A 10,645-nucleotide genomic window follows, 5' to 3' on the forward strand; every position below is an offset into this window, starting at 1 on the left:
CCCCAACAAGTACAGGACCTATGGCACCAGTGTATGGGTCCTGACCAGGAGTCTTGCTGCCCCACGACCAAGGGGACAACAGTGATGCGGCCCGTCTTGTGGGATTCACGGGCCCCCTCACGCCATCTGCCAGTGTTGCTTGCGGTGACCGCAGACCGGCCACTATCTATACAGAAGCAGGCTAGATGAAGACATTGGTTGTAGGTAGATGGGAGATCTGCATTCTCTTGTCCCCCCTCCTATACACCACTGTCTTCTCCAGCCTGCACCAGTGGTCCGGGAAAACATTAGGAGGAGGGTCCCGCCTGGCACCCAATGCACCAGTAGCACTGAACAGAAATAGGCGGGGGCTCCATATTCTCACCCCCACTATTTCTTTTCCACCCACCTGCTGCACAGCTGCATTGAGTGGGGACGCAGCAGCTGATGGAGTGCGGGTGATGGTGGACGATGAGGTCCCGAAACCTTGCTCATCACTCTCCTCCCCCTAATTGACCATCTAGACAGGCAGCAGCGATCGTAAGGCCATCACACACCTAACCCTCCCGCTCTCCCACCCAGCCTAAAGAAAACTGGAGATCGCTTGCTCCACACGTTTTGGAGAGTACAGGTTTGCAGGGGGATCTTACCCTGTAACCCATAGCCCTTCAACTTGCAAGTGTCCAGGCCTGACGGCTCCAGCTTCTCCTGCCTGCTTACAACATGACGCAGTGGGATTTGCTGTGGTCTGCCCTGTGTTGTTGCGGGGCATAACCGAACCAGCACCACTCTTTGGCTTCACGAACCTCCTCCAACCTCTGAGGCGGAAGTTTCCACCTTTGCACCAGAAGCTCTATGGCGCCATAACTGCCTGAAGAACGACCTCTACAGCCTGCTTGCAAGGAGGGCAATGCAGCAGACGTAGGGACATCTGAGGGGGAAGTGAGCACTGCAAGCCCAATCACCTGTTGTTGCGGCTCACCCACCGCCCCGGCAAGAGATACCCCAACTAGAGATACTAATGGTCAAACAGATGACCCGCGACCGTACTGCATGGGCGAAGCCACAGCAAACACTGTCCATCCCATACAGCGGAACTAGCGCTACTTTTGAGTCTCTTGGACTGGAAAACTGAGGATGCCTGCCCCTCCCCACCCCTCCATCCATACACCTCACACTCTCCTGGGGGTGTATCATCGCCGCCGATTGCAGACTGGAGGCTGTGAGAGCAGGACGGCAGGCATCGTCCCAGGCAAAGACCAGTGCAGGAGGCCAACACGTATTAACAGGGAACAAAATGCCCTAGGACAAAAATGAACGGATGTTGGCTGGCAAAGCCTCGGGAAAAACCACACGATGGCTCCTATTCACAGAAGCTGTTAAACAGCCACATGCCATGGCTGCAGTGAAGGGGCCTACCCCCCTTTCGAATGTCACATACCAACCCCTACTTAACACCACACAAGACAACACCAAGGAACATATCCTGCAGGAAATATTGGCTGTAGGCCGTCGAATTGGACAGTATGGAGGCTAACATATCCGCCCTGACGGAGGAAACACAGTCAATACGGATGGACATTGCAAGATTCCAGACTCGTGTAGAAGGGCTGGATCAGAGACTGACAGTGGTGGAGGGCCATCTGGACAATGTACCGGACCGAGATCGGAAGCTTCTTTTCCTCCTCAGCAAACTGTTTGACCTGGAAGAACGCAGTAGGAGAGACAACGTTCGCTTCTTTGGATTCCCGTAAACGATAGAGGGTTCTAATGTCAAAGCCTTCCTTAGTGAGACCCTCCCAAAACTTACGGGCGTCCACTTTGAACCCCTGATAGAATTGCAACACGCTTACCGCATTGGCCCGCCACATAAGGACCCCATGGCTCGCCCGGCCTATTATTGCCTGTTTTCTGTGCCAAGTCAACTACTTTCTGTGGATCGCTCACAAGGCCCTCTCTCTCATGATGGCCATGAAATACGCATGGCAGTGGACTTTTCCAGAGAGTTCAATGATCGCCTGAAAGCCTTCCTCTCTCTTTGATCCCACCTGTGCCAGATGAACATCAAGTACGGTCTCTTTGAGCCTGCCCGGTTCTGAATCACCAAGGCACCTCCAAGGACTTTTATGACCCAGAAGATCCTTGCCTCTTTCTAGACAACCATCAGGGGCAGGACATGGACACCGCCAATGCATCCACTGAGGTGACCCCACGACACAGTGCCTCTCCCTTCTAAGCCGAGTGGACAATGGAGGACCAACAGCGGATCCCGGTATAAATAAAACCGACAAGGAACAGATCCGAATTCCCGGCAAGAACAGCACACAGCGTCAAACTGGAGCTCCTATCAACTCATCTGTACAAGACGGTGGAGAAAAAACAACCTAACACTGGAGCCGATATCCATGCACCATACCACTAATAGGTGGAGCAGCACATTCCGTGACTTGAAAAAACGTACTTTAAAGAAAAACAAGTTGTACACATTCAAACCCAAAACTAGATGGTGCATGTATGCACTGCATGCGTATCTATAGCCAAACATGCTGCAAACATATACTTTACATCAGACAATCTTGTACTCATGCGCTTAGTGTACTCGCTGTGTGTGAGAGAGGCCTGCTTTACTGTCCCTGTCTAGGCTGTACCCAGTTCCTGAGAGATATACAACATTGCTACATTTGCTATCACAATCCATTTCTATTGTTGAACTCAAATTGTTGTGGACCACCTTTCTCAACTCAGCACACCCAACAGGCTGCTCCATCACCAGATGGTTCTGCCAAGGATTAGACCCTTCACTACCCCACATCCCGGCAACAGAGCCCAGTGAGATAATTGCACCCTCATTCGCAATCTTTAGATTACATCCCACAGTTTGGAACCACCCTAACCAGCAAACTGCTTTCGATATGCAGGTAATCTAAAAAGGGCTGCCTTGTGGTTCGCCAAGGCATTATTTAATTATGTAATTTCATATATAGCCCACAATAATTCAAAGACCATAATATTCAGAGTGCTGCAGCTATTTGTGACTTTGACATGTTACTTTCCATAAGACATATCTGCTACAAAGATTGTGGATCATCAGTACTGTTCAATCTCCACTAGCTATCAGCCCTCCTCTCCGTCAACGCTCACACACTGTAAAGATCTTTCTATAGGGTTGCACAGGAGAACGGAAGAGGTCAGGAAAAGGCAAAGGCTAGTCGTAATTCCCCTTCAATACTGGAGTGGATGCAGTTCGACCCTATAACATAAAAGGGAAAACCATAGACTAGTTCACCAACGGAAATTCTGATGAATCCCAAAATTCCCCTTTCCCACTTATCTTACTCGGGGAATCCGGAGGTCTTCACAGGTTAGGGAGTCTCACAAGGCTCCTGTAGAGATGTCTTCAGGTTGATTCCGGACAAGACAGCAGGAGAAGAGCTCGTGAAGAAGGAGGGGTGAAAATGGCGTGAGCTGGATATAAGCCTACCTCAGGGATCACTGGTAGGTCCACAGCTCACATCTGGGTTGAAGGGAGACAGGGCAGAGACACCCGGCCGGCCCGCGGGACAAAATCCGGCAAGGTGGGCGGAGCGCTCTCATCCCTGTGCACCCAGGACCCAAACCGGAAGAGACAAGGCCAGCTAATCCGTAAGGAGGGACGGGACAAAAAGTGGACTGCGGTACCAAAAAGTATAAAACAGAGCTCTGCTAAATGAGAGAAGACTCTCATACATACGTCCGATAAAGGAACGTACTTCCGACCACACGCAAGGAGGACGGGGAAGCAAGGAAGTCCAGTTCTCACGAAACGGACGCCGGAGCGCCCACTCCCAGAGGAACAAACAGGAAACAGGAAACAGGAAGTCCACGGAACAGCCTGCGGGGCAAACACTAAAACACGAAGCCCCGAGCCTTCCGGATGTCAGGCTTTTCTACTGGCCTGCCGCTATCGCGCATGCGCGATAGCTAGACGCTACAGGTGATTTGTTTACAGCGGCATATCGTTGTTCCCGGCAATCATGACAGTACACCCCCCCCAACACACCCCCCACGGGTTTGGGTTTGTGAGGATGTCTTCTATGGAACAAACGTATCAAGCGAGGAGCATGTACTTGACTGGCTGGTTCCCAGGTGCGATCTTCTATGCCATACCCCTTCCAGTGTATCAAATATTGTAAGCGGCGTCTACTCCATCGGGAGTCAACAATGGACTCCACTTCATATTCTTCTTCTCCGTCTACCAACACCGGAGTAGGGTGAGTAGGTAGACGAGTACCGGGTTCCACAGGTTTTAGGAGGGATACATGAAAAACAGGGTGTACCTTGATGGTTTCAGGGAGTGTTAGTTCCATTGCCACAGGATTGATGACTCTAGATATCGGGTAGGGTCCAAGGAACTTAGGTTTAAATTTACAAGACCCCTTCAATGGAATGTATTTGGTGGATAACCATACCTCATCGCCCTCTTTATACTCTGGTTCTGACTGTCTATGTCGATCTGCTCCTTTCTTGTAAGCTGCCTTTGCTTGTTCTAAGTTAGTCTGTGTCAGCTGATGTATATGTTGGATCTCGTGAATGAACTCACTAACTGCGGGTGCGTTACAAGATGATACACTTGGAGAGAGAAAAGCCTTTGGATGGTAACCATACGAACAAAAGAAGAGAGTGTATTTCGTGGATGCATGTTGGCTGTTATTATATGCGAACTCCGCCACCCATACCATCTTATCCCAATCGCTGTGTGAGTGTAAAGACTGACTCCGCACGTACTGTTCAAAACACTGATTGACCCTTTCGGTCTGCCCGTCTGTCTGTGGATGGTGGCTAGAGGACAGTCTCACATCAATCTGTAGTAAGGAGCATAGCTGTTGCCAAAATCGAGAAACAAACTGGGCACCCCTATCTGAAATTACCACAGAGGGGAATCCGTGTAACCTAATCACATGCTGTAAAAAAACAGTGGCTAGTTCCGCTGCAGAGGGCAATCCCTTTAGGGGGATAAAGTGAGCAGTTTTCGTAAACAAATCCACGACTACCAACAGAGTGTTATGGCCCTTGGAAGTAGGTGGGAGTTCTACAATGAAGTCTAACGACACCGTGTGCCAAGGGAGAGGAGGAGTGGGTAATGGTTGGAGCAGCCCTGAGGAGTTTTGACGAGACACCTTGCTTTGAGCACATACATGACAAGTCTTAACGTATTGCTCAGTATCCTTTCCCAGGGTAGACCACCAAAAACGGCGTCGCACATTGTCAATGGTCTTCTTAATTCCGGGATGACCTGCCAAAGGATGGGAATGACACCACTCTAAAGCTTGTCCTTGTAAGGCTGGTGTGGTAAGGACTATCCCTCCCTGTACATACATAACACCATCCCTATTCTCAGATTCTGCGGTCTTAATCAGTTCCTGCCCCTCTGTACTTTGTTGTTCCCTCAATACTTCCAAAAGGAATTCCTTCTCAGATAATACTCCTATGATCTTGTCTGGCGGGATGATTAGGGGAGGTTCCACTTGCTCTTCTTGTATCTCAAACCCTAATCGAGACATGGCATCCGCCTTGCCGTTCTTTCTACCCGCCCGGTATTGTATAGTGAAGTCATACTCACTAAAGAACTGTGCCCAACGGAGCTGTCTCATGGATAAGGCCTTAGCTGATTTTAAGAACTGCAAATTACGATGATCTGTATACACAGTCACCGTATGTTTAGTTCCCAGCAGGTATTGTCGCCATTCTTCAAAAGCTTTCTTAATGGCTAACAATTCTTTGTCTCCCACCGCATAGTTCACTTCTGCGGGGTTTAATTTGTGTGAAAAAAAGGCTACTGGATGCAATTCTCCTGAGTGTTTATCCGCTTGTGATAGTACCCCACCTACCGCGACTTGAGACGCATCTGCCTCCAACACAAAGGGATAACTCGGGTCTGGGTGTTGAAGTACTGGGGCTTGGGTGAATGCCTCCTTTAGGGTTTGAAACGCTTTATCGGCCTCAGCTGACCAGACGAACGGAACCCCCTTCCTGAGCAATCGCGTGATAGGTGCCACTAATCCTGAAAAGCCATCGATAAAGCGCCGATAAAAATTGGCAAAACCAATGAAACGTTGGATGTCTTTGACCTTTTGAGGAGCAGGCCACCTTAAAATGGCCTCCACCTTTTGTGGATCCATTCGCAACCCCTGGGGAGAGATTATAAACCCCAAAAAGGGAACTGACTGCACATGAAACGTACACTTTTCCAACTTGCAGTACAGCTGATTGTCCTGCAAGCGCTGTAAAACCTGTCTTACATGTGGTATGTGTTCTTGTAATGACTGTGAATATATCAACAAATCGTCGATATAGGCAATTACACAGACGTCCAACAGGTCCTTTAGCACCTCATTTATAAAGAATTGAAAAGCAGAGGGCGCATTACAAAGCCCAAAGGGCATTACCAAGTATTCAAAAAGTCCATACTTGGTACAGAAAGCCGTCTTCCACTCATCCCCCTCTACTACCCGTACCAAGTGATATGCCCCCCGTAAGTCCAATTTCGTAAATACACGGGCGTCTTTTACTCTGTCTAGGAGGGCGGAGATGAGTGGAAGAGGGTATCGGTTCTTGATGGTTATTTTATTTAAGGCCCTATAGTCTATGCAACAGCGTAGACCCCCTTCCCGTTTAGGGATAAAGAACAGAGACGAAGAGGCAGGGGATTTGGAGGGACGGATGAACCCTAATGAAAGCATGTTGTCTAAATATTCCCGTAAATAAAGGTTCTCCTTCTCAGTCAGGGAATAAACACGACTGAATGGTATCTTGGCTCCTGCTTGAAGATCTATACGACAATCAAAGGGTCTGTGAGGCGGTAAGGAAGTGGCCTCCTTTGGGTCAAAAATAGTGCTTAAGTCTTGATACACCTCAGGCAACACCTCTTCCTTCTCGGTAGTCATAATCTCCTGGTTTTGACTGACGGCTAGGGTGTGTGCTTTGCAGCACTCTGGTCTAAACTGTAAAGTGGCCTTATGCCAGTCTATGAGGGGATTATGTTTCCTTAACCAGGGTAGGCCTAGGAGAACAGGAAACTGCGGCGACTGAATAAGATCGAATTCCACCTGCTCGACATGATCGGTTTCTAGGAGAACCTTGATGGATTCAGTCTTATGTGTTATGGGTCCTGACTTTAACACACTCCCATCTATAGTGGTGACTGTCTCTCCATACCCTTTGTCTTGTGGTTGAATGTGGTGTTCCTGAGCCCATGTCCTATCCATAAAGTTCCCCGAAGCCCCTGAATCCAGCATAATTTGAGTTGTAGCCTGTCCTTGTTTCAAGAACAAATCAGCTGGGACAAAAAAATGACCAGAAGAAGGCGTTTTGGGGTCGGAAGAAGAGACACTCAGTCCAGAATTACCCGAAGTCCTTGTCTCACAGGTCTCCGGGCTTCCTAGTTTTCCGACTTCTTGCTTGGCACAGGCTTGGTGGGACAGGACCTCAAAAAGTGTCCCGCCTTGCCACAATATAAACATATCCTGTTTTCTCGCCTTCGGCGTCTCTCGTCTGGGGTCAAAGGTCCTCTCACAATACCGATTTGCATCGGCTCTGCTTCCTCTCCTGTAGAGGGGATTTCAGGTTTTTTCTCCCTTATCGTTACCACCCGAACCTCTGTCCTTCCTCTCTCCTTCTTACGTTCCTGCAGGCGATGGTCTATTTGAACTACAAGATCAATGAGGTCCTTACAGGACCGGGGAAGGTCCACTATGTGGGACAAGGCGTCTTTGATCTCATCCCTCAGACCCCTATAGAACAGTGTACCACGTTTCTCCTCTGGCCAGTCTGCCTCAACAACTAACCTCTGAAAGGAAGTGATGTAGGTGGCTATCTCATTGGTCCCTTGTTTTAAGGAGAGCAAAGCTGTATCTGCCGTGAGAGTATACGTATGTTTATCAAATAATTTCCTAAATTCGTCTTTGAAAGCCCTATAGTTCTGTAAAAGAGGGTCATCTCTTTCTATTAACGGAATTGCCCAATTTGCAGCAGACCCCCCTAAGTATGATATCACAAAGGCTACCTTAGCCTGATCAGTGGGAAAACAGGGAGCTTTGCAAGTGAAATGCAATTGGCACTGGCTGATGAACGTGGCAAATTTGGAGGAATCGCAAGTAAACCTCTCAGGCGGGGCAAGAGGGATTGACGGAGGAGTATTAACCTGTATTATGGGAGCGGAATCACTAACACGGCCTTCCCCCTGCCTCTCCCTTTGTATAGAATTCACTCGCAATGCCAACGCCTGGGTCTCTGCCTGAAGATTCCCAATCATGTTGGCGAGATCCGCCAACGTCACGTGTTGTTGTTCCATGACGCCCGGGCAGAACACACCACGTGGGCTTCGCGTTCTGTAAAAATCTTACCCGGTCGAAGTTCTGCAGGGACGTCAAGCAACACCAACTTCCAATGTAGAGAAAGTCCCAACCTTCCACCCCAACCTACTGCCTCTATCAATCCCTAGAGCACAGAGGTGGTGGCGGAAAGAGGGGAAACAAAACAAGGATAGAGGGGGAAACACAGGAGCTGCGGTCTTCTTCCTTCTGCTGTGTCTATGGAACTGTGTCTATGTCCGTGAAAACAGTGTTCTGTAAATGGTAAGAAGAACAATTTAAGTGACTCTAACACACCTACGGGGACCCTGGGAACCCCCCCTTTGTGTAGCTTTCCTATCTGAGTACCTTACTGCTAGAAGCCTTCCGCTATCTATAGGGTTGCACAGGAGAACGGAAGAGGTCAGGAAAAGGCAAAGGCTAGTCGTAATTCCCCTTCAATACTGGAGTGGATGCAGTTCGACCCTATAACATAAAAGGGAAAACCATAGACTAGTTCACCAACGGAAATTCTGATGAATCCCAAAATTCCCCTTTCCCACTTATCTTACTCGGGGAATCCGGAGGTCTTCACAGGTTAGGGAGTCTCACAAGGCTCCTGTAGAGATGTCTTCAGGTTGATTCCGGACAAGACAGCAGGAGAAGAGCTCGTGAAGAAGGAGGGGTGAAAATGGCGTGAGCTGGATATAAGCCTACCTCAGGGATCACTGGTAGGTCCACAGCTCACATCTGGGTTGAAGGGAGACAGGGCAGAGACACCCGGCCGGCCCGCGGGACAAAATCCGGCAAGGTGGGCGGAGCGCTCTGATCCCTGTGCACCCAGGACCCAAACCGGAAGAGACAAGGCCAGCTAATCCGTAAGGAGGGACGGGACAAAAAGTGGAGTGTGGTACCAAAAAGTATAAAACAGAGCTCTGCTAAATGAGAGAAGACTCTCATACATACGTCCGATAAAGGAACGTACTTCCGACCACACGCAAGGAGGATGGGGAAGCAAGGAAGTCCAGTTCTCACGAAACGGACGCCGGAGCGCCCACTCCCAGAGGAACAAACAGGAAACAGGAAACAGGAAGTACACGGAACAGCCTGCGGGGCAAACACTAGAACGCGAAGCCCCGAGCCTTCCGGATGTCAGGCTTTTCTACTGGCCTGCCGCTATCGCTAGACGCTACAGGTGATTTGTTTACAGCGGCATATCGTTGTTCCCGGCAATCATGACACACACCCTAGCGCCAAGACGCCTTATGGCATTCGAGCGCTTAATAAGCTTCTTTATACTTATACTTATACTTACCTCCAATAAACATACCTCACCAAATGAATAGGCTTCGAATAACCGAAAAGATCTGTCAGACACTGCTGGACAATTTGGAGGACTTTTAGTCTAGTCTACCACTGTAGGTCCCAAATAGTATACCCTCCGACCACTTCTTTACACATTACAATGATAGGAATAAAATGGGGAGAAAATCACAAAGGAGAGCATTACAAGTTTGGGAAGACTAGAATTTAGAAAGAAGTAGAAAGCAAAAAATAGAATGAAAATATATAACAGCAAGAGCAGAATAAAGAGGAAAATGGAACAAAGAAATGCAAGATGTGGAGATGACAGAAATAGAAAACACAGTAATAGGAAAACAGGAGCAGGAAAATACATACATAGAAAAGAGGTGACAAAGACAGAAGAAAGGCAATCGACAGAGAATGGAATTAATGATCCAAAAAGATAGAGAAACTAAGAGAAATGTCAAAGATTGGGAAAAAGAGCATGAGCAGTAAACCATAAAATGGAGACCAAGGGCCAAATGTATGAAAGTTTTTTGCATTCGCAAACGATGCAATTCGGTAAAATAGTCTGTTTGCAAATGCAAAATAGCCTTTCTTAATGTATGAAAGGGTTTGTAGTTGCAATTTTAGGTAATCGCAAAAATTGCGATTACCTGAAATTGCCCTTTAAAATAGGGAATTGCTAATTGTGATTCCCTTAACACATGTGTGAAACATTTTCCAAATGCAAACTGTGAAAAAATGCACAAACCTGCATTTTTCAAAGTGCAGGGCACACATGTCCCCAGGGAATACATGCGCTTTACACATGCACATTTATTTTGAGGGGGGTGCTCCCGGCAGGGAAGTGGGGGGGGGGGGCTTAGGCCCCCAGGCACCCTTGGCTTTGCATTAGATAATTTGTGATTACCAAATTAGATAATCCAAAACCATTCGCACCAATGGTCTTTTCTGACCATAGGAAAAAATGATGTAATATTACCTAATAGTGATTTGCTGTTTACCGAATCGCTATTAGGTAATATTAAGGA

Source organism: Triturus cristatus, chromosome 9 (genome assembly GCF_964204655.1).
Source record: "Triturus cristatus chromosome 9, aTriCri1.1, whole genome shotgun sequence".
Taxonomy (NCBI): Eukaryota; Metazoa; Chordata; class Amphibia; order Caudata; family Salamandridae; genus Triturus; species Triturus cristatus.